Genomic DNA, 20,680 nt, shown 5'->3' on the forward strand with positions numbered 1-20,680 from the left:
GTGTGTGTTTTAACAAGAATAAATAAAAAAAATAAGAAAAGTGGGTGATGACGTTGTCAGGGCTTCCTTTACCAAAGGAGCTAGGATTTGAGAAGAGAAAGTGTAAGTCTGAGGGTGTGTCCATGCATGCTGGGTATATTCCTAGTTTGGGCGAAAATGAAAAGCCAGGACACCAGAAAGAGACAGATCTACTGAGACTTGACGTCCAAGTGCTAGACATGTTATATCCTGGGTGCCTTAAGCTAGGTAATTACTGAAAGTCAGGCATGCACTTTCAATAGACAGTTAATCTTCTAAATAATGTCAAGACATGAGTATAGAGCTTAGATGGTGTCTCAAACAAGTGAAGCCCTAAGATGAACACACTGTACCCTAAACCTTTCCAAAACAGAGTCCATGCTAACAAGCCAATTTTACTTTGAGTAGCTTTGAGGAAAAGGAAAAACTGAAAATTTTAAAATGGAAGCAAGCATTTGCAGCTAGGTGCATACATCCTGAAGGTGATTAAGGAGATTGGTGTGTGGAGGCAGAGGAAGGAGAAACATAATATAGACTGAACACATTTTAGAGTATGACATAAAGCTCACTATACCATATTATTCTTATACAGTCACTGATTATCTCCTTATAACTAGTGTTAGCTTATTGTTAACATTTCTCTTTGCATTCGAAAATATATTTTGAAGAGATTCCACAGAAAAGATTGCTGAGAGGGAAAAAAAAAAAAAAAAACATTGACACTTGAACAGCTAACTCTCTGACCACACATACACTTAGCTTAGACCAGAAATGAGGAAGAGGATCCACCCACTAGAAGAAATGCGAGCAGAGATGATCCCAGTAACGCAAAAAGGAATAAGGTCCCACCGAGATTTGAACTCGGATCGCTGGATTCAAAGTCCAGAGTGCTAACCATTACACCATGGGGCCACACATGAAGCACTTTTCTCCAGGACATACTACCTGAAGTATGTTTACATATCTGTTTAATCTCAATATGTAGAATAGATTTTTCTTCGTGACAAGTTTACTTCAGACAGAAAATACAAGAAAGATCTAACGTGTTCTATCTTGTAGAAACCAAATTCATGTATAAAATCTACTGACGTTCAAACAATTATGAGTAGTCCTTTACAAAGGAATTCAGCTCCAGAATAAACAAGACGTATACCTAATCCTCGCGTCTGTACAAAAGTTTGCCAGATTAGAAACTGCAGTTTTCAACAAAAATGGTTCATTTCAGATAAAAGAGAAGGGTAGGTATAAAACTAAAGCATCTGATTTTACAGCTTGGGAGGGTTTAGAGGGGCTGAGAAAATGTTCAGATGCCATGTAACTTCCTGAGGTTGCTATCTGACTTCCGAACTTCCTACGGCTGTACAAATCCTGAGGAAGGTGCGCCAAAACTGACATGAGGTCCCACCGAGATTTGAACTCGGATCGCTGGATTCAAAGTCCAGAGTGCTAACCATTACACCATGGGGCCTACGTTGTCAGGCGGTCTTCGTAGAGAGGATAGACATTAGACCAAGCGTCTGAAGCCTGACCCATGTTGCTGCGATCTGGATTTGTGACGTTGCTGTACCGCTAGAAAATAGTTGAAGTATAGCTGCTCCTTGCAAATGAAAACTCTGAGTTTGCCAGACTAGAGTTATCAGCATTTGCTACACCGGAACTTACAGACAAAAGTGTCAACACCTAGAAATTTCTTGGTATACCTAGGCATGCGGCAAACGCAAGAAAAAAGGAAATAAGTATAAAATTCGAAGAATTTACTAGTACTTTAGGATATAAAAATAAATTGCTTTACTTATTTAACTATCTTCTTTCTTTGTCCTTATCCGCATTTCACAATGGATCGATTGCTTATATAATGCTAATAATATATTTTATTTTGTTACTTTTACTCTACGACAGCATTCTCTATACGAGTTAGAAAATCTGGATATTTTAAATAGCGATAGTATTATCTTTAAAATTAAATTTAGCCAAACAGAGTTTTGAAATTTGTCTGCTATTTTGACTCAGAAATTCATCTTCCGAAACAATCTAAAGGCAGGCCAAACGAAAATTTGTTTGAAATATTTATTTCAGAACATTAAATACACTCTGGAGTAGACACATGATGTGCTGCGTGTACCTTCAGTGCAGGCAAGATTTTGAAGTTCAGACAAGAAATATATTTCAATCTCAAATCGGCACGACCTTGCACGTTGCTAGATTCAAAAGAAGAAAATAGAATTGAAATACAATGCTGTCCTCAACCGAAGAAAACTGGGTGTTTCCTCCATGTTTACAGTGATGATATGAGAGGTTTTTGCTACCTGTCAAGAAAACACATACACGTAGTCGGCAGGATTCGAACCTGCGCGGGGAGACCCCAATGGATTTCAAGTCCATCGCCTTAACCACTCGGCCACGACTACAAGAACGCATATGTGAACAGGATATATTCCCATGAGAAGTAATTCCCCAACTACTTTTCATACATTAGTTTTGTAATGTGATAGATCTAAACTACTTGCCATCGAACTAAAAACACAGCTACAGAAGGCAGGAGGCAGGAATTGTACCCAACAATTCCTGATATGAACGTCCTCAGGACTAACAGAGGTGCAGGACAAAGGGATCGCAAATGTAGGAACCTGAATGAGACTCAGGAGCCTTACTGAATACAATTGTTACTACAAAATCTAACTTTGTGACCTTTATACATAAATTTCGGTATTCAAAAGTCTATGAGCAAACTCCGATGTTCCTTATTGAAAGTTTTCCTTAAAACCTGGTCAAAATACTGGTTAGCAGAGGATGGTTTCGATCCATCGACCTCTGGGTTATGGGCCCAGCACGCTTCCGCTGCGCCACTCTGCTGACACACTGAAGTTGCTGTTTTTGAAATGTTTATTAAAGACAAAGGTGTTCAATTTGTTTCCAACAATTTGTTGGTTGTTCAACATGATATGAAAAGTAATGTGATATCTTTACATGAATGCGAAGGCCAACGACAATTTAAAATTTTTCCTGCTGAAAATCGATCAGCTGAAGTTGGAGCTCAGAAACTCGATGAGAATTGTTTCGGGTTAGAGCACAAAAGACACACTCAATGTCAGAACTTTTAATATCAATCTTGTAAAAGTTTTGAACTTCTCAAATCTCTCAACCCTTTTGGTTTCTTTTTGTTGTTTGTTTGTTTTGCCTTTTTGTTTGTTTTAGTTTGTTTCTGTTGGGTTTTTTGTTGTTGTTTGTTTCCTTTGGGTGGTTTCATAGAAGAATCTTTTTTTAAAAAAAATTACAGAGTGCATTGGCCGGGAATCGAACCCGGGCCTCCCGCGTGGCAGGCGAGAATTCTACCACTGAACCACCAATGCTACTCGATAGGTTAGCTCTTCTTCTTTCTCCTTACATAGCTATCGTTGAGTATTTTTACTGGTTAGTTTATAAAGGGAGAAAATCAGCACCCCGAGAATTACTACGCAATAGTTTATAAAACATGATTAGAAAATAGGGATTATCTCAAACAAAAATAGAGTTTTTTATTTCACTGAAATTAATGAAATAAAATGAAAGCCAGCAATATGGTCCCTCTTGTCTATTTTATTCGTTCTTCAGAACAGAGAAGTGTAGTTATCTTCCAAGGTGTTTTTGGTGGCTGTGATTGGCTGATGTGGAGTGGGAAACAAAAGAAAGAAAAAGCAAGAAGCCAAAACAACAGAAAAATTTTCAGTTTCCTGGAAAGGGGGAACTGGAGCTTAACCAAGTTTCTCTAAGTCCTAAATTTGGTATACAGATATGAAGAGTATGAGAAATATCTCAAATTTTGATCGAGTTACCTAACTTGTTCTTAATTACTTATTTCTAACAATTGGAATAAAGAGCTGACTTACAAAGGAAAGTTTAAATGGTGCTCATTAAAAACACTTTAAAATAAAATTTTTTAAGAAAAATATAAAACTAAAACGTTTAGAAACAACCTAGGTGTGGTGCCCTACATCTGCTATTCCAGCTCCGAAACGACAGAAGCAGACAGATCTCTGTCAATATCATCCCAGACCCACCCCAGACTCAGGAGCCCTGCCACCCAGCCCAGCCCACCCTCGGTCTTGGAGCAACTCCAGACTGGCCAGAACTACATAGTGAAAGCCTGTCTGGAAAAAGGAAAATACAAGGTAAGGCTCAGCAAGGCTAGACAAGCCAAAGCAAAGAAAACTCAAAGATTATATGGGTCAGCAATTAAGGACGGTTTACCTGGATGGAGGATCTCTCATGAGAGCAAAGGATGTCATCGGAAGACATCCATAAGCTGAAATTTTCTCTTCCAAAATCATGCATTTGAGTCTTGGGTAGAAACCTGTTACTGGACACATAGTACAAAATTTTTTATAACCACCCCAAAGGCTGCTTGCAAACCAATCATAAGCAGCCATTTTGGAGTCTTCTACTGAAACTTTGATGGGTATTTCACCAGAGTCCTGGAATAAACAAACACGTATTTGCAACATCTAGGTTCCTGAGCAAATATCTGGAGAATAGAATGCTAGAATGAACGCATGGGAAGGAAACTCATGTTAATAAGGAGAGTAAACCATTTCGGACGTTTTCAAACCTCACATTGAGTGCCAGCTCCCACGATATATTTTTTTTAAATATTACATTAAAAAATTAAATTTATGAGAAAAACTGTAGATAGGCAATCCTTTAGCTGTCTTACAATGACGTTAAAATACTTGTAGCTGGATGTGGTGGAACAACCCTGTAATCCCATCACCTGGGCCGTAAAGCAGGTCAGAGTTCAAGGTCATCCTCAGTTATCAAGAAGCTTCCAGTTCAAACCCGGCCTAAACCACACATACGGACCCTTGCCTCGATTTCTCCCCAAGATTAATAATGACTGCCTACCTGGCAGGATCTGTAACCGGCATGCTTCTAGGAATGTCTGTGAGAGATTGTCTACATTAGACTATTTGGGTTGGTGTTCTAGACTGAATAAGGAGAGAGCAAGCCCACCACATGAATTCATCACTCTCTGTTTCTTCGCCAACTATCATGTCTTCTTCACCTTGATGGAAGTATTCATGATGTCTCTGATTTCTTCCTCTTCTAAACCACTTTTTTTTTCCTGGTATTCTGTCACATCAATAAGAAAAGTACACACCTTGACTCTAAGAGGCATTCCTCCTCCTATTGAAAACTAAAACCTCTTTTCTAGTCTGGCAGAGCCAAATCAGTGACATTGTTACCAGGAGTAACTAGGCTCTAGGGACAGATTCTCACTAAGTGAATTCAGTTTTATGGAATTAAAAAGTCAAAATATCTCTGGGAGTGGTAGTGCTGAAGACCCCCAAAGTTGGGAGACCCCCCACTCAAGTCTCGGGAAGTCTCGGCCACCATAAACTCTCTCAAGACACCGACCGCACCTGGATGCAATCAGCAGAGGCTTTATTAGGGAAAGTTGGCCGGCCAAGGTCAAACCTCGAGCTCTCTCAAGAGCAGAATTTGACCCAGAGTGGCAGGCTAAGGAAAACCACAAACCAGGGAAGTGAGGAGGGGGTGAAGGGTTGCCAAGGATACATAACATAAGAATAGCAAAACATTCCAGAGGAACCCACCCTGAATGGTTTTGTGAGAACAAAATTTGAAAGCAGCATTGTAACAATAACAAAAATTCATGGTCAGCAAAAAACACCAGCAATTTGTTAAATATAGTCATAATAAAATATTAAGTCCCTCCAGGGGCAGGGTGACCAAAAATGAAAAGGCATGCAAGGACGTGCCCAGACAAGTCCAAACAAGCCCAAGCGAATAATAGGCCATCTAGTGTTTACTTTTCTCTCCCCCTTTTTGAGAAGTCCAAGGTTTCATGGTCAAAAGTATCTAGTCATCCTGCCAGCTCACACGTAGCCGCTTCTGCAAGTTGCCGATGTTTGAAATATCCAATCATATGTAACCGCGCCAAATTTTCCCGATCTCCCCAATCCCTACCCATAAATATCCCAAGTTTCCTGGGTTCTGGGTCGGAACCTCTATCTCCTGCATGAGATATGTTCCGGCCCGAGGGCCCTTGTCATTAAACCTCCTCTGCAATTGCATCAAGAAGGTCTCTCGTGTGTCCTTGGGGTGTGCAGGTCCAGACTTGGGTGAGGGTCCCCTTGCGGGGGTCTTTCAGTTTATAGTCATGAAAATTACTCAGTACACTCATTCTCAAAAATGTGGTTTTACCATGTCACTGTGCCCTACCCTGTCATTTACCAACTATTTATTAACTATTTCTCACTTGTTCTAGCCATAGAGCCATAGGCGGTCATTGTGTTTCGCCACCTGAATGACTTTCATTCTTTACGGCCAATTCCCAAAACTGGCCTGGCTTGTTTCCAGAGAAAATTTTCCATGTCCCTAAAAGAACTTAAAAGGCATATATATATGTGTGTGTGTGTGTGTGTGTGTGTGTGTGTGTGTGTGTGTGTATGTGTGTATATGTGTGTGTATACATATATATACATATATATACGTATATATACATATATATACGTATATATGTGTATATATACACATACGTATATATACTAGATACGTATATATATACACATATATATGTATATATTCTATAAAAATGATTTTTATAATTTTTTATTCTTCAGTGCATGCCTTTAATCCCAGAGGTTCCTTGAGTTCAAAGCCAAATTCTTCTATAGAGTGAGTTCCAGGGCAATCAGGGCTACACAGAGAAACTGAGTCTTGAAAAACTAAAAAATAAAATTAAAATGTCAGTTTGTATAAAACTAGAATCTTGGCTCTGAAACAAGAGGATTAGAGGTTCAAGTTCATCCTACACTAGACACCAAGCTTAGGTCAGCCTGGGCTACATGATACTATATCTCAGCTTTGCTTTCCCGAACCCAAAATCTAGAATGTTTTTGTTTGTTTGTTTGTTGAGACAGGGTTTCTCTGTATAGCCCTGGCTGTCCTGGAACTCACTCTGTAGACCAGGCTGGCCTCGAACTCAGAAATCCACCTGCCTCTGCCTCCCAAGTGCTGGGATTAAAGGAATGTGCCACTGCCGCCACTACCACCACCACCACCCGCACCCGGGGAATCTTTATAACCATAGGCCATGTCACCTTGGTCCTCTGGTCATTGTTCTCCAGAATGGCTTAGTAATGAGAGGGCTTCCCCAAAGGACAGCACCACAAGGATTTCCTCACTGACCACACGTCAATGAAGCTTCCTTGGGAACTCTTGGTATGGCCCAGTTTTAGTAAGAATCCTGCCAAAGCATACTGTACCAGTTAGTGAGGATCCTCCCTATGGCTCCTACCCTCACCTTGCTGTAAGCCTCAACTGCCCTTGCTGAACCTGAAGACAGACTTGAGTTCAGCTGAATATTGCAGTCTCTTTCTCCACTGCAGTCATTCCAATAGAATCTGCCCCACCATTTTTTTAAAAAATTAATTATTTGTGTGTATGTATAAACAAAGTATTTATTTGTGTGTATATATGTGTGTACCCAAAGTTGCCAAAGGCCAGCCTCTGCATGGGAAGGGGTTCTGAGAGACGGGGTGTCTGGGAGTGTCGAAAAGACACGAAGTCAAATTGTGGATCCAAGCTGAAGAGCTGTGTTCTGTTTGCTATTCTTTTTTTTTTTTTTTTTTAAGATTTTATTTATTTATTTATTTATTTTATGTAGGTGAGTACACTGTCACTCTCTTCAGACACACCAGAAGAGGGCATTGGATCCCATTATAGATGGTTGTGAGCCACCATGTGATTGCTGGTGTGTTTATGTATGTGTGTGTGCATGCATGTCTGAGTTCTACAAGCAGTTCTCTCTTTTTATCGAAAAAAATTCTCTAGATAGCTAATCTCCTGCAGAACACTGCCGGGAGCCAAACTCAGGAAATTACCTGCTGTTTTAGAAAGTCTAGTCAGTACAAGGTTAAGAAAGGACATTCACAGGTCTCAGGTCCCAGGAACCTAAAGAACGTCTGGCATTTCCTTGGAGCTGATTATGACAGTGGGATGGTCTAGGGCAATAAGGTTATGACAGTGGGATGGTCTAGGGCAATAAGGATATGACAGTGGACTGGTCTTAGACAGTAAGGATTCCATAGTAAGATAGCCCTAAGCAATGACCCTTGCCCAAACTTCCTGGTTTGCTGTGTCTTTATAACCTGCCCCCAAAATTAAAGTTTCAGAGCTTGATCAGAACCTCAGACTTGCTCTCATTCTTTGTGTCTCTTGTCCTTTCATTCGTTCGCCCCCTTCCCTAAGGTCTCGTCGAATCCCCGCAGGCCGGGGCAGAACACAGATCCAGTCTTTTGTTTTACATATCAACCCAGTCATTTCTCCAGGTTTCCTTTTGATTATCTTACAAAACAGCATCCCTTAACCCCAGCTGTCTTAGGAGACAGCAAGCAAACCATTTTTCTTAACATTGCAAACAAATTCAGAGATCTGTCTGCCTTTGTTAAACACAAACAATAAACTAGTTGGGTGGAACCTTGCCCTGAAATTACCATTTCTAACCACACCTGGGAACCTTGAACGGTCCTAGGCTGACCTTAAACTCAGGAATCTATCTACCTTTGTATAATAGATACTGCATATATATATGTGTGTGTGTGTGTGTGTGTGTGTATGTGTATACATATATATGTGTATATATGTATATATATGTATACACGTGTATATATACATATATATGTATATATACTCAACTATCTCATATATATATTTATATATATATTTATTTATATATTTATTTATTTATATATTTATTTATTTATATTTATATTTATATATAATTATATATAATATTTCTCAACTATCTCATATATATATATATATATATATATATATATATATATGAGATAGTTGAGAAATGTTTATATATTTTCAAACTCATGTTTTTAGACTTTTTTTTTTCCACAGCCTTAAGGTCAGTCCTGAAGGACCCAGGGTTTACCATTTTGCTGAGACACAGCCACACCTTTGTCTCCTGGATTCTTGCTGATTATCATGGAGTCATTAACCTGGAGGACATTCCTCTGAGGAATGTGAAATATGTACATTATTATACAAACAAGCCTTACACCCACTGCAGCAATGGACACTCTTAGAGGCTCACACCAGGGCCTTGTCCCAGGGTCAGGAACCATGTCACTCTGCCCCTACCAAGGCTGCACTGGGCTCAGCACAAAATGGTTAGAAGTGTGTTAAAAGATGCTCTGGAATTGGAATCATAGGCAGTTGTGAATAGACTGATAAGGGTGTTGGAAAACTGAACTCTAATCTCCTGAAGCTAGTCCTGAGCAACAGTCACTTTTAATTGCTGAGCCATCTCTCTGGACCTGTGTCCTGCCATTTTTAACAAATGTTCAAAACAACTTTTCTTCTGCTAACAACATCAGAGGAAAAGAATATAGATGGTGAAAGAAAATGCCATTCAAGTTACAATGAAGGGTAATGAATTGGCCAGGCTTTCGTTTGTTTGCTTGTTTGTTACTTATTAATCCTTAGGTGTTCTTCTGCACCATGTGAAAGATATAGAAAACTTATGAAAAGTATGGAAAGTTTTTATGAACCCTAGACCTAAGCCAAAAATGTAGGCCAGCTGGTTCACTAGTTCCACAAAGAAAGCAGAACTAAATGTGAGATTTTTAGGTCTTAGAATTCACTGCCCCATACATTCTGCATTCCGGGAGGAGTACATTATTCTTGAATCAGAGGATACTTGCTGGATTAGCTTTCAGGAGAGGAAGGGAGAGGCTGATTAACATTCCTCAGACCTCAGGGAAGAAAACCCACCTGTGGGTGGGGAAGGTCCAAAGCACGGAAACACATTCCAGGAACCAAGAATACAGGTCGGCTGGGTCGTTCCAGGAACTGGCTGACCACAAAATATATAGTTGAAAATATGTTCCCTTGGTTACCCCCTCACTCCCCTGGTTTGTGGTTTTTCCCTTTAAAAAGCCCTCTACTCCCCCAGGCTTTTTGTCAATTCCTCTGCTCCTGTGTGCGTTATGAACTGACCATCAGATGACTGATTCTCAGATTAAAGCCTCTTGCTGTTTGCATCTAGATCGGTATCTTGTGAGTTATTGGGTGGTCATGACATCCCGAGACTCGAGTGAGGGTCTCCCCCCTCGGGGGTCTTTCACATGCTGCAAAAATGTAACAACAAGAACTGAAGTTCTCACTGCTACTTTGTTAAGTTAAAGAAACCAGGTTTTTTTTTTTTTTTAATGTCATACCATTCTCTATATACAACCCTTTCTCTAAAAATGTAATCAGTAATCAGTTCTTTCAGCTTTCCCACCCACCTCCTTGTCCTTAAGCTCTGGGGTTGTTTTTATACCAAGCCTTATTTGATGTACACATGCTTTGAACTCAGACCTGACCCCTGTACTCTGACCCCACCCCCAACCCACTGTCAGCCAGAGGCTGCCATCACTCTTACAGCTTTTACAGTTTAGACCTGGGTCAAGTATGGGCTTATTCTCATAAATAACATAGTTTATCCTAATCACCAGTAAATACTGGCTCTTCTTGACACTGACCTGATATTTGCTCCATACTGGGAACCCTGTGTAGTAAGAGTTTTGGTTTCTTTAAAATCCTAGTTATGTTATATGAACATGTTTTCATTTTAATCCCAGGTGTGGGATACAGGGCTGCTTCAGTTTATCCACAGCCATGAACTATGATCGCCCCGTGCTATATGGGGAGCGGGGGGAGGGGAAGAAGAGGGAGGGGACATGTTTTTGTCAGCTGCAGATAGTTTAATTCTGGAAACACTGGCAAGGGTATAAATTCAAGAGCCCCTGAGAGGGCCTGTGGTGGAGGCTGCACCCTCTGCAGCCCCACTTGCTGCTACTGCTGGGTTGCTGGGTTGCTGGCTCTTGAAAAACAAAACAAAATATATTTTTCACCTTTCAAGAAAAAAACTTTATTACACATATCTGAAAAATATAAGTGATAAATCACAAAAACAAGTGAAAATATTGTTTAATCTCCTGCCAAGATGTGTATGCTGTTAGTTGTAGGTAGAATCATTAGTTATTGCATAACATGCTGTGAAACTTAATTGATGTACAACGGCACCCAGAAAACTACAACTTCACACACTTTTCAAGTTCGTTTTGGTTTTGTTTACTTGGCATTTTGTTGTTTTGTTTTGAAACAGGGTTTTGCTATGTAGCCGTGTCCTCCCTGGAACTCAAATAGACAGATCAGCCTGGTCAAGAGCTCAGATTTGTCTGCCTCTGCTTCATGTACCACTACACCCTAGGGTCTTTCTGATCTAAGTTCTGCCGTGTGGCTGAACTCTCTGCTCAGCTCCCATACTTCTGACTTCCACCATGTTCCCCGGAGCCAGTCTCCCCATTTTGCCCTGTCCCAAGAGTCCATCTCCCTATCGGATGCCCCACCTTCTATTTCCTGCTTAGGCTTATTGACCAATCAGCATTTTATTGACAGGTGCTGCATTGATACAGGATACTAGACATTTTCTCTTCTCTACCTTCCTGCTTATGTCTTGTGTGTGTGTGTGCATGTGTGTGTGTATGTTTACATGTGCATCTGAGTGTGCACATTAGTTCTCCTTCTAAGTGGTTGTGATAGTTTGCACATTTGCTCACTAGATATTGGATGAAATAAAACGCAAGCTCATTTGTATTTGTAAGAAAGTCACAATTGTGGATGGAGTGTGGCAGGTCTTTCATCTCAGCACTGGGAGGCAAAGGAAAGTGTGTCTGTGAGTTCAAGGCCAGCTTATGTTATATAACAAGTTCCCGGATATCCAAGGCTACCTGAGACCCTGTCTCAAGACCCACACAATGGAAAGAAAGAACCAATTCTGGTAAGTTCTCCTCTGACCTTCATTTCTAGTAGTTTAAAAATCTCCAGACTTGGGAGGTCATAGGCCATAGTGAAAAAGTAATTGTTGTTGTTTTGTTAATGGATATACTGGTTAAATTGCCTTCTAACAATTGTCTGCATTTTCAACCATAGATTAGTGCAGTCGAAGAAGCTGCTCTCTGAAGCGAAAAGTGGTAACTGCAGAGATTTATAACTGGCCACAATGCCGAGAAGAAGGGACTACTGAATGCTCCATCAAAAATTAGAAATATGTTCTCCCCTCCTCCGAGATTCAGGGAATGTCTCAGAAGAGGGAGAAGAAAGGAAGGAATTACATGGACTGCTGTCTTCCAGGCAGGATAAAGCTTTTGGTTGCACTTCTGAACTCTCAGCAGCTATGATCACTTTCATTTGATTGCTCCTGTAAAGGAGGTGGGAGGGGCCCATAGGGTTCTACCCTGCCCTGAGGAACTATAGGAAATTAATGGTTGTGTTGGAGTTGTGAGTTCCAAAGACTCTGGTAAGATGCTTATTCTACTTTAAGTAACCCTTAGTCATGTTCCTATAAGCATCCTTGATGAAACTGGAACACACAGACACAAACACACGCCTTGAAGGTAGAAGGGTCTGATTGGGGAGAAGGAAGGGGGGTGTGGACAGCAGTCATGTTAAGAGAGGGGGACAAGGGATGAATAGGATCAAAATACATTTTATAATGTAAAAAACGCCACAGTGAAACCAACTTTTACATATAATTTAGGATATGCTAGCAAACACACCAGCAGGGTAGTGGTGGTGCAGGCCTTTAATCCCAGCACTTGGAAGAAAGAGGCAGACAGGCAGATGCCAGTCAGGGCGGTTACACACACAGAGAGAGAGAGAGAGAGAGAGAGAGAGAGAGAGAGAGAGAGAGAGAGAGAGAGAGAGAGAGAGAGAGAGAAAGGGGAGGGGAAGGGAGGAGAGGGGAGGGGAGGGGAGGGGAGGGGAGGGGAGGGGAGGGGAGGGGAGAAGAGAAGAGAAGAGAAGAGAAGAGAAGAGAAGAGAAGAGAAGAGAAGAGAAGAGAAGAGAAGAGAAGAGAAGAGAAGAGAAGAGAAGAGAGAAAACCAAGTGAGATCTTCAGGCTATTGATAAAACTCTTTAGTAGTATTTTGTGATATATATCGTCTGCCTCCTTCCATAGTTCTTCCAAAACTAAGTACCTTCTTTGTACTGTTAAGTTTCAAACCCAGAACAGGCAGCTGAGGCATCTATTTAACATATCAAACCAGACCTGGTCTCCAGATTCTCCCAGCATCCCCAAGTCCCTCCCTGTTACAGGGTATGGCTGGCACATCCTGCCCTTCATCCTGAACTCTCCAGCCCAGGGGCTGGGCTGCCCCTCCCCCAGAGGCTCTTCCCTGTACAATCCAGATCTTTTGGTTACTTATCCCTTTTGTGCCTTTGGCCTCCTAGCTGCTGTACTTGGTTCCCCTCTCTCCCCTCTGTGCCTCTCTCCCTTCCTATCCCCCTCACCCACACGACTCAGGGTCATGACCACTAACGACTCTCCCAGATGTGTCTACCTCTGGCTATGTCTCCATTTTATCTACAATAAACTTTCCCCTTCATCATACCTGGGAAGAGTCTTGTCCTTTCATTTATCATATGCTTCACTAGGCACTGAGGTTACAAATTCATGCATACTGGTTTTCCAGAACTTGGTGGTGAAGACCATTCAGGAAGTGAAGGCTTGACTAGAGTCCCAGGAAAGGCTGCTTTGGAAGAACCGATTTGTGTTGGTTGCGCAATGAAACATGAGTATCTAAGTCAAGCAGCAAAGGGCAGAGAATACCTTTTCAGAACACATTCTCAGAAAAATCAGACTCAAAAGTCCTGTGGAGAGAAAAAGCAAAATAGGCTTCAGGACCTGAAAGGCTAGTAACACTCGGCTAATAGACACAGGCAGCTGCAGGGATAAGATTTACACTGAAAAATAAAAAAAATAATTAGAGTCAAGTGCATGTTGAGTAATCACAACACTCTGGAAACTGAGGCAGGAGGATGAGAGGTTTAAGACCAGCCTCAGCTACATAGACTATCTCAAATAGCACAATATAAGCATAACATTAAAACAGCATGGTGGCTCCACTAATGTGCACAATCACAACTTGTCTGATAAATCAATCTTAACTTTTAAAAACAAGCATAATAAAGACACAGATTTAATTGAGCAAGAGAAAAACTGGGAAGAGGTGAAAAGCTTCATGTCTGTATCTTTATGACTTACACATCACAAACAGCAGTCAGGTGTATTTTTCAAATGCATACTTTATTGTTCACACACAGAAAAAGGGAAAACAATTTACAGCAAATGGATCTAAAACCTAACAGTCTCAACCTAAGTGATACCATTAATAATTGGAGACAGAATTCACCTAGGATGGAAGGTGGGTGATGAACCAGCCTGACTCCATCTTAAGGATAGAAAACGTTTTGTTACAAGGTCAGACAAGTTCATTTCTGTTTGCTGCAAAAATCAAGTTGACTGTACTTGCCTGGCAGTGGTGGCATATGCCTTTAATCCCAGCACTTGGGAGGCAGAGGCAGGCAGATTTCTTAGTTTGAGGCCAACCTGGTCTACAGAGTGAGTTCCAGGACAGCCAGGGCTACCTTGTCTCGAAAAACCAAACCAAACCAAACCAAACCAAACCAAACCAAACCAAAAACCAAAACAAACAAAACAAAACAAAAGTTGACTGTACTTTAATTTGTTTCACCCTATGGAGTTTGAGTTGGCCCTTGAATATACCCTGATAAAATAAGATGTTCTACCAAATAATTTTAAAATGTTCAGCCAAGTTTGCACATAACCAAATTTCTTTGGAAATCCTCCAACTCGTGACAATCCCCTAGTCTTGCAGGGAATTTTTTGGATTATAAACCCTACCTCCTCCTATGTTCAATGATATTTTTTTCAAACCCTGCTTTAGGAAGATAGCACTGTCTGACAGAAAATAAAGTTTGCTTAATTTGACCAAAGAATTTGGGTAACGATCTTTACTCTCTCGTTTGGTGGAATTAAAATGGGTAGAGGTATAGAGTCAAGACAGGAACTCAAACAGGACAGGAACCTGGAGTCAGGAATTGATACAGACAACATGAAGGATGATGCTTACTGTTTTGTTCAGCCTGCTTTATTTGTTGTTGTTTTTTGAGACAGGGCTTCTTTGTGTAGTCCTGGCTGTCCTGGAACTCACTCTGTATCCCAGGCTGGCCTCGAACTCAGAAATCCGCCTGCCTCTGCCTCCCAAGAGCTGGGATTAAAGGCGCGCGCCACCACCGCCCGGCTTCAGCCTACTTTTTTATAGAACCCGGGACTACCTGTCTAGAGGTGGCACCATCTACAATGAGCTGGCCCCTCCCCATCAATCGCTAATTAAGAAAATGCCCTACGGCCTTGCCTACAGCCTGGTCTTATAGAGACATTTTTTCAGTTTGAGGTTCCCTCCTCTCAGATTACATTTAGCTAATGTCAGATTGATAGAAGACTAACCTGCACAGAGGTTTATCCCTTTCTTGCAGACTTTTGGTCCCCGTTCCTGATTGATACTTCAGCCGGCTCCCAGGCCTTAACAGGTTTTCCAGTTCTGCTGTCAGTTCGTTCTGATCTTGCTAACCACTCCATTTAATTTGATTCTTGTCCTGTGTTTTCTACAAACCCTCTTTTAAAAGAGTATCAAAAACTGGAACTCGCACCCCGTTTTCCAATGCCAGTAACAACCCAAGAGCAAGCCATGATATAAATCTCTCTGAAAGCAAACATGCTGCTCTTTTTGCCTACATATCCCTCAAACCAAGGAATTAAATATACGTTTTATTTCAATCTTCTTCACCGACCTTGACCAAAACACTTGACCCCGACGTGATTTGAACACGCAACCTTCTGATCTGGAGTCAGACGCGCTACCGTTGCGCCACGAGGTCCCAGCTATGAGCTGTTTTCAGGCTAATTTAAGTACCAGTATGACCTTTCTACCCGTGCTAAAATAAGTTTCAAAGTTTGATCCTTTGTGTTCTCAAAATTCACAGCTCTATTAAGGCCTTGTGTGACAGAGTAAGGAATTCTGCCCATTTAACCTTAACTTCCAAACACTCTTGTTACTGTCATACAGTCTTCTCATTTGCTAATTTTGTTTCGTTTTCAGAAAAATAGTAGATGAATGTAGTTTAGATTCACAGCAACCAGGACCAAGAAATATCTCTGCTACTCCTAGACCAGACTTTTAGCTTTGCAGTGAGTCACGGAGAACTGGCCTGTGCGTGCACTGACCATTTTCTGCCTAGAGGACCACTATTGGCCCTAAAGCCTCGCCTCCAGGTCACGTCATACTCCACCAGCTCCCTGACAATCATAACGCCCACACCGGTCGGTCGCTCGGTTAACAGCAATGACACACAGAAGGCACCCTCACTGAGATAATCCTGGATTCCGTGGGTCTCAGCAATTATCCCAGGGTCAGCAGAACCGCGGATCTATTAGTGCTATTGTTACTGGGGTCGGAGGTGGGGAGGGGATTCTAGGTTTTCCAAAGGATTGCATTTCGAAGCAAAGTAGCCGGCTACTTGAGTTTGAGTGCCCAAGAGCCCATTATTAGGGATTTTGAGACAGGGTCTTGCTTGGAATTTGCAGCCATCTTCCTGCCTCGGTCTGACAAATGCTGGAATTGCATACATTACAGAACCCTCTTGCAGCTAGGAATTGAGAAAAAGGACATTTCCCTGCCGTAGACTCCGAAGAAGAGTCAAAAGCATGTGTTTTGATCAAATGTCTAGGTGAGCTGGAAGGAAAAGTTTGGGAGTGCCCCCTGCCCCACCCCATTGCTTACTGTCGTGAGTTCTTTGATTTCTTTATTTCTTTCTCTGATTTCCATTTGTTTGTTTTAGGGAAGGGTTTTCGATGGTCCAGCTTTGACTCAAGCTTACAAAATACCCGAAAATGTCCTTAAAACCCCTAATCCTCTTGCCCGCAGCTCCAGGCTGTTGGGTTTTCAGGCCTGTGCCATCGTGACAAGGTTAATATTGTGCTCCCGAAAAGCAGGGAAAAAAACCTTTATTCTCAAATAAGCCTTCTAGAGTTACCTGGTTAGTTGCTTTTGGTCGACTATAGGCAGCCCTGACGGATGAGACATGATAGCAGCTGACACAGTTTGATCCAATCACTTTTTCTTGCTCCTCAGACCTATTTTCAAAGCAGATTTGAGGCTTAGTCTTCTCTGTCTCTGTCTCTGTCTCTCTCTCTCTCTCTCTCTCTCTCTCTCTCTCTCTCTCTCTCTCTCTCTCTCTCTCTCTCTCAGCTGAAATGAACTCTTAAAAGGAGTAACAGGCAAAACCAAGCTAGAAACGCATTCTTATGAAGATAAACTTCCAGTGTGGTCTGGGCCACATACTGAATTCCGGGATATTCCAATCTAAAGTGTGACACCCTTTGAGGAGCAGAAGAAAGGGGGGAAGAAGGAGAGAGACACAACTTTTGACCTTCTAGGATGGAGAAAACAAAGTAGCAGTCATATAGAGCTGCCATAATAAATACTGCAGGATGCAGTAAACAACAGGAATTTCTTTCTTTTTGTTTTTTCTTTTTAACTTTTAAAAACTATATATATAAACTATATATATATATATACATATATACATATATATATGTATATATATACATATATATGTATATATGTATATATATATTACATAGTGTATATATACTATATATAGTGTATACTGATATACATAAAATACATATTGAATATATACTGTGTATATATACATATATATTCTCCCTAAGGATTCTTTCCCCTGGCTTGCAGGCAATGATCTTCTCTATCTATGTGGTCTTCTTTTGTGGACCAGTGTTCTAATATACTCTTCTTGTAAGAATGTAAGAATGACAGTCACGCTTTGCTTCTTTAAAGACATCATCTTTCAGTACAGTGACATTGAGAAGATCTAGGTTCGGACACATGAATCTGAGGAATCTAGAGGACAGTGGAGCATCAGCAGATCGCCTCGGCCGAGCACCGTGCCTTATAAGTGTAAAACTACATGGTGGGAACAGAAGCGGCCGATGGTACAAACCCCATTGCCTTAACCTTCATCTTAGCTTGAAGCTGAATCTTCTCAGCCCTAACAGGTCCTGTTGCTCATCCATCTACCATCCAGATGATACAATTTCTGGTCTCTGTTCATGAATCTCTTCTTATACTTTCTGAATTTCTATCTTAGATCTATTTGAGTGGATTGCACGATGTGAATTCCTGACCTGGACAGATTGCAAGGTAATACAGGGGTCTGTATGTATGGCAGTGGCTCCCTCTTTTATCGCCCAGCTGAAGCCCTTGCGCTTGTAGTGGCCTTTTATCCTTGCTTCCGATCGAACGATTTAAAAACATCAACAAAAACAACTATTATTGATGCATCCAATTTTTATATTCAAGAGTTCCTAATTAGAACTCCAGCACAAAGACAAAAGTTATTTTCCAATAATACATGAGCAGAGACCCCTTCATGTGGGACCACGTGGCCTAATGGATAAGGCGTCTGACTTCGGATCAGAAGATTGAGGGTTCGAATCCCTTCGTGGTTGGCCTGAGTTGGTTTTTTTTTTTCTTTTTATCTTATTTTTGACAATAGGTCATCTGATAACTGCTTTCTGATATAACGTTAGTACTAGATAAACACAAAGAAGACTAAAAGAAGTCTGTATCAGAGCAAAACAACAAAGCAAAACACTCCGGAAGACTTCTTCAAACTCAAAAAGACTGAAGTAGCCATTACAGTAAAACAATATGAAGCAACTTGGACCAGATGCAGATTAGAAAAGCAGCCACCACTCCTGTAATCCCAATACTTTACAGAAGGAGTCACAAGTTTAAAGATCACATTGTCTACACAAGGGGTTTCAGCAAGGACTACAGAATGAAACATAGTCTTAGAAAGAGCTAAAGAAGAAAAGGAAGGGGAGGAAAAAAGGCTGATATTTTAAAGAAACATAAACAACAAAACATTACTAGATACCTTTAAGGAATTATTACATTGTCTTTAATTGGACAAAGGCACAGTGGCTGTATCAATGTATGTTTATGTGATACATGTTCATATAGTTAATCATATGTCCCCAAATAATGTTATTTAGCAAAAAATGTAAAGAGTAGATGAAATAAACAGTTACTTGTTGACTGTGGATGATGAACATACAAATAATTCCCTGTTTTCACTTTCATTATATATTAAAAACATCATAATAAAAATTTTGCTGAGTGTGGTAGCCCATATCTGTAATCCTAGCCCTCCGGTTGAGGCCGGAAGATTCCAACTGGGAGGCCTGCCTGGGCTAAAAACTAAACCCTGACTCAATTTTTTTCCTGTTTGAATTTAAAAGGAGAGGGTGGGGGAAGGGAGAGGGAGAAGGAGAAAAGAGAGGAAAAGAAAAGAAAAAGAAAAAGAAAAGTTTCTCACAAAAAGAGCCCTAAGGATGAACACATTGGCTGTAAACAGAGCAAGGAACAGGGTGAAGAAAGAAGTGCTTTCTACGCGAGGAAGAGCAGATGTTTCCAGTCTGACAAGTGGTCTGTCTGGGATGACAGAAAATACTAGGTGGGCTAAAGGTCACAGCCTCCGGGCTTTCCTTGTCAGCTCTAGATGGAAAACCATCAGGTGTGTGCTTTCCCTCCAAGCTGAAACAGCTGCCATTAAAATTAGCATTTTAAAATTCCATAGAAATATTTTACAGGAAGGATTATCATTTGTTTCTTTATCTGGCTGTAAATATCCTACACTAGAAAAAAAAATAACTTCTGAGTGAAGTTAGAAAAAAATTTTAATGGTCAAATCCTTTTCATTATGAGGGAATCTTGTCTCAGAAGGAAGAGCAGCAGTATGGTGGACAAAATCCACCTTCCGCACTGCCTCCGGTGTGATTTCTCATTGTTGTCTTTCAAAAAGCAATGTCTCATCCAGGCAGACCTTTCTTCCACTGTTGCCACGTTCCGCGAGGTTTAAGTTTAGAACACAACTTCATCGCCTCCAGTTTGGCTCCGTCCTACACATCGTTCAGATCTGAGTTTAAGTAGAATTCATTCTTTGAATATTTATCAAGCTCCCCATGCGAAATTCAGAGTTTAACAACAATAAAATTCAAATCAAATGTAGAATCAGCAGCTGTCTTCCTGCTCCTTGGGTTCTACAGTGACTGTAGGGGTGGATACAGTACGTAAGACCTCTGCGGTTGGGATCTAGCGCACGTTTCTCAGCTAGTGTAACACACGGCACGTTTCCTTTTATTTACTTCTGTAAATGTTTATACTAAAAAGTCTTGAAAACTGTGGCCGGATTTTTTTTTTTTCATTTTTAATTCTTTTGTGACAGGGCATCACTATGTAGCTTGGGCTAACCTATGTAGCCTAGTCCCCAATTCACTTATCCTCTTGCGTTAGCCTCCCAGGCGGCTGGGATTGCAGGCACACACTGCCGCCACTCTGAGAGGATGGAGCATCTGGAGTTTGAAAGTGTTGCTTTGGGAACTAAGCCAAAAAGAAATAACTAGGGCACCTAAATATTCTGGAGCCCAAGAGAGAGAGCCAGGCGAAGGGTGATTTTTAATCCAACATGAAAACACGCGCGGTAGTTTCTTAGCGTGGGATGAAATATAAATGTTTTCTCACAAATGCCTTCACAGGCATACGGACAGTACTGGGGCTACGGTACTGAAGTTTCAGAAACTGAAGTTTGTGAGGTTCTGTCCTGTCATTGGGAATGGTCTTGATATTTCTAAACTATTATCTGAAAATATCAGAT

General features: G+C 41.0%; 7 non-coding genes across 7 annotated transcripts; 1 reads left to right on the forward strand and 6 right to left on the reverse strand.

Moving 5' to 3' along the window:
- Positions 1-858: 858 nt before the first annotated feature.
- Positions 859-930, reverse strand: Trnaq-uug (transfer RNA glutamine (anticodon UUG)). Its single transcript has one exon. It is a non-coding gene; the product is annotated as a tRNA-Gln (tRNA).
- A 484-nt stretch (positions 931-1,414) lies between these two features.
- Positions 1,415-1,486, reverse strand: Trnaq-uug (transfer RNA glutamine (anticodon UUG)). Its single transcript has one exon. It is a non-coding gene; the product is annotated as a tRNA-Gln (tRNA).
- An 858-nt stretch (positions 1,487-2,344) lies between these two features.
- On the reverse strand, positions 2,345-2,426 carry Trnas-uga (transfer RNA serine (anticodon UGA)). The gene has a single exon. It is a non-coding gene; the product is annotated as a tRNA-Ser (tRNA).
- Positions 2,427-2,799: 373 nt separating this feature from the next.
- Trnam-cau (transfer RNA methionine (anticodon CAU)) lies at positions 2,800-2,871 on the reverse strand. The gene has a single exon. It is a non-coding gene; the product is annotated as a tRNA-Met (tRNA).
- Positions 2,872-3,297: 426 nt separating this feature from the next.
- Positions 3,298-3,368, reverse strand: Trnag-gcc (transfer RNA glycine (anticodon GCC)). Its single transcript has one exon. It is a non-coding gene; the product is annotated as a tRNA-Gly (tRNA).
- A 12,377-nt stretch (positions 3,369-15,745) lies between these two features.
- Trnaw-cca (transfer RNA tryptophan (anticodon CCA)) lies at positions 15,746-15,817 on the reverse strand. The gene has a single exon. It is a non-coding gene; the product is annotated as a tRNA-Trp (tRNA).
- A 2,580-nt stretch (positions 15,818-18,397) lies between these two features.
- Trnar-ucg (transfer RNA arginine (anticodon UCG)) lies at positions 18,398-18,470 on the forward strand. Its single transcript has one exon. It is a non-coding gene; the product is annotated as a tRNA-Arg (tRNA).
- The last annotated feature ends 2,210 nt before the right edge of the window (positions 18,471-20,680 follow it).

Source organism: Arvicanthis niloticus, chromosome 8 (genome assembly GCF_011762505.2).
Source record: "Arvicanthis niloticus isolate mArvNil1 chromosome 8, mArvNil1.pat.X, whole genome shotgun sequence".
Taxonomy (NCBI): domain Eukaryota; kingdom Metazoa; phylum Chordata; class Mammalia; order Rodentia; family Muridae; genus Arvicanthis; species Arvicanthis niloticus.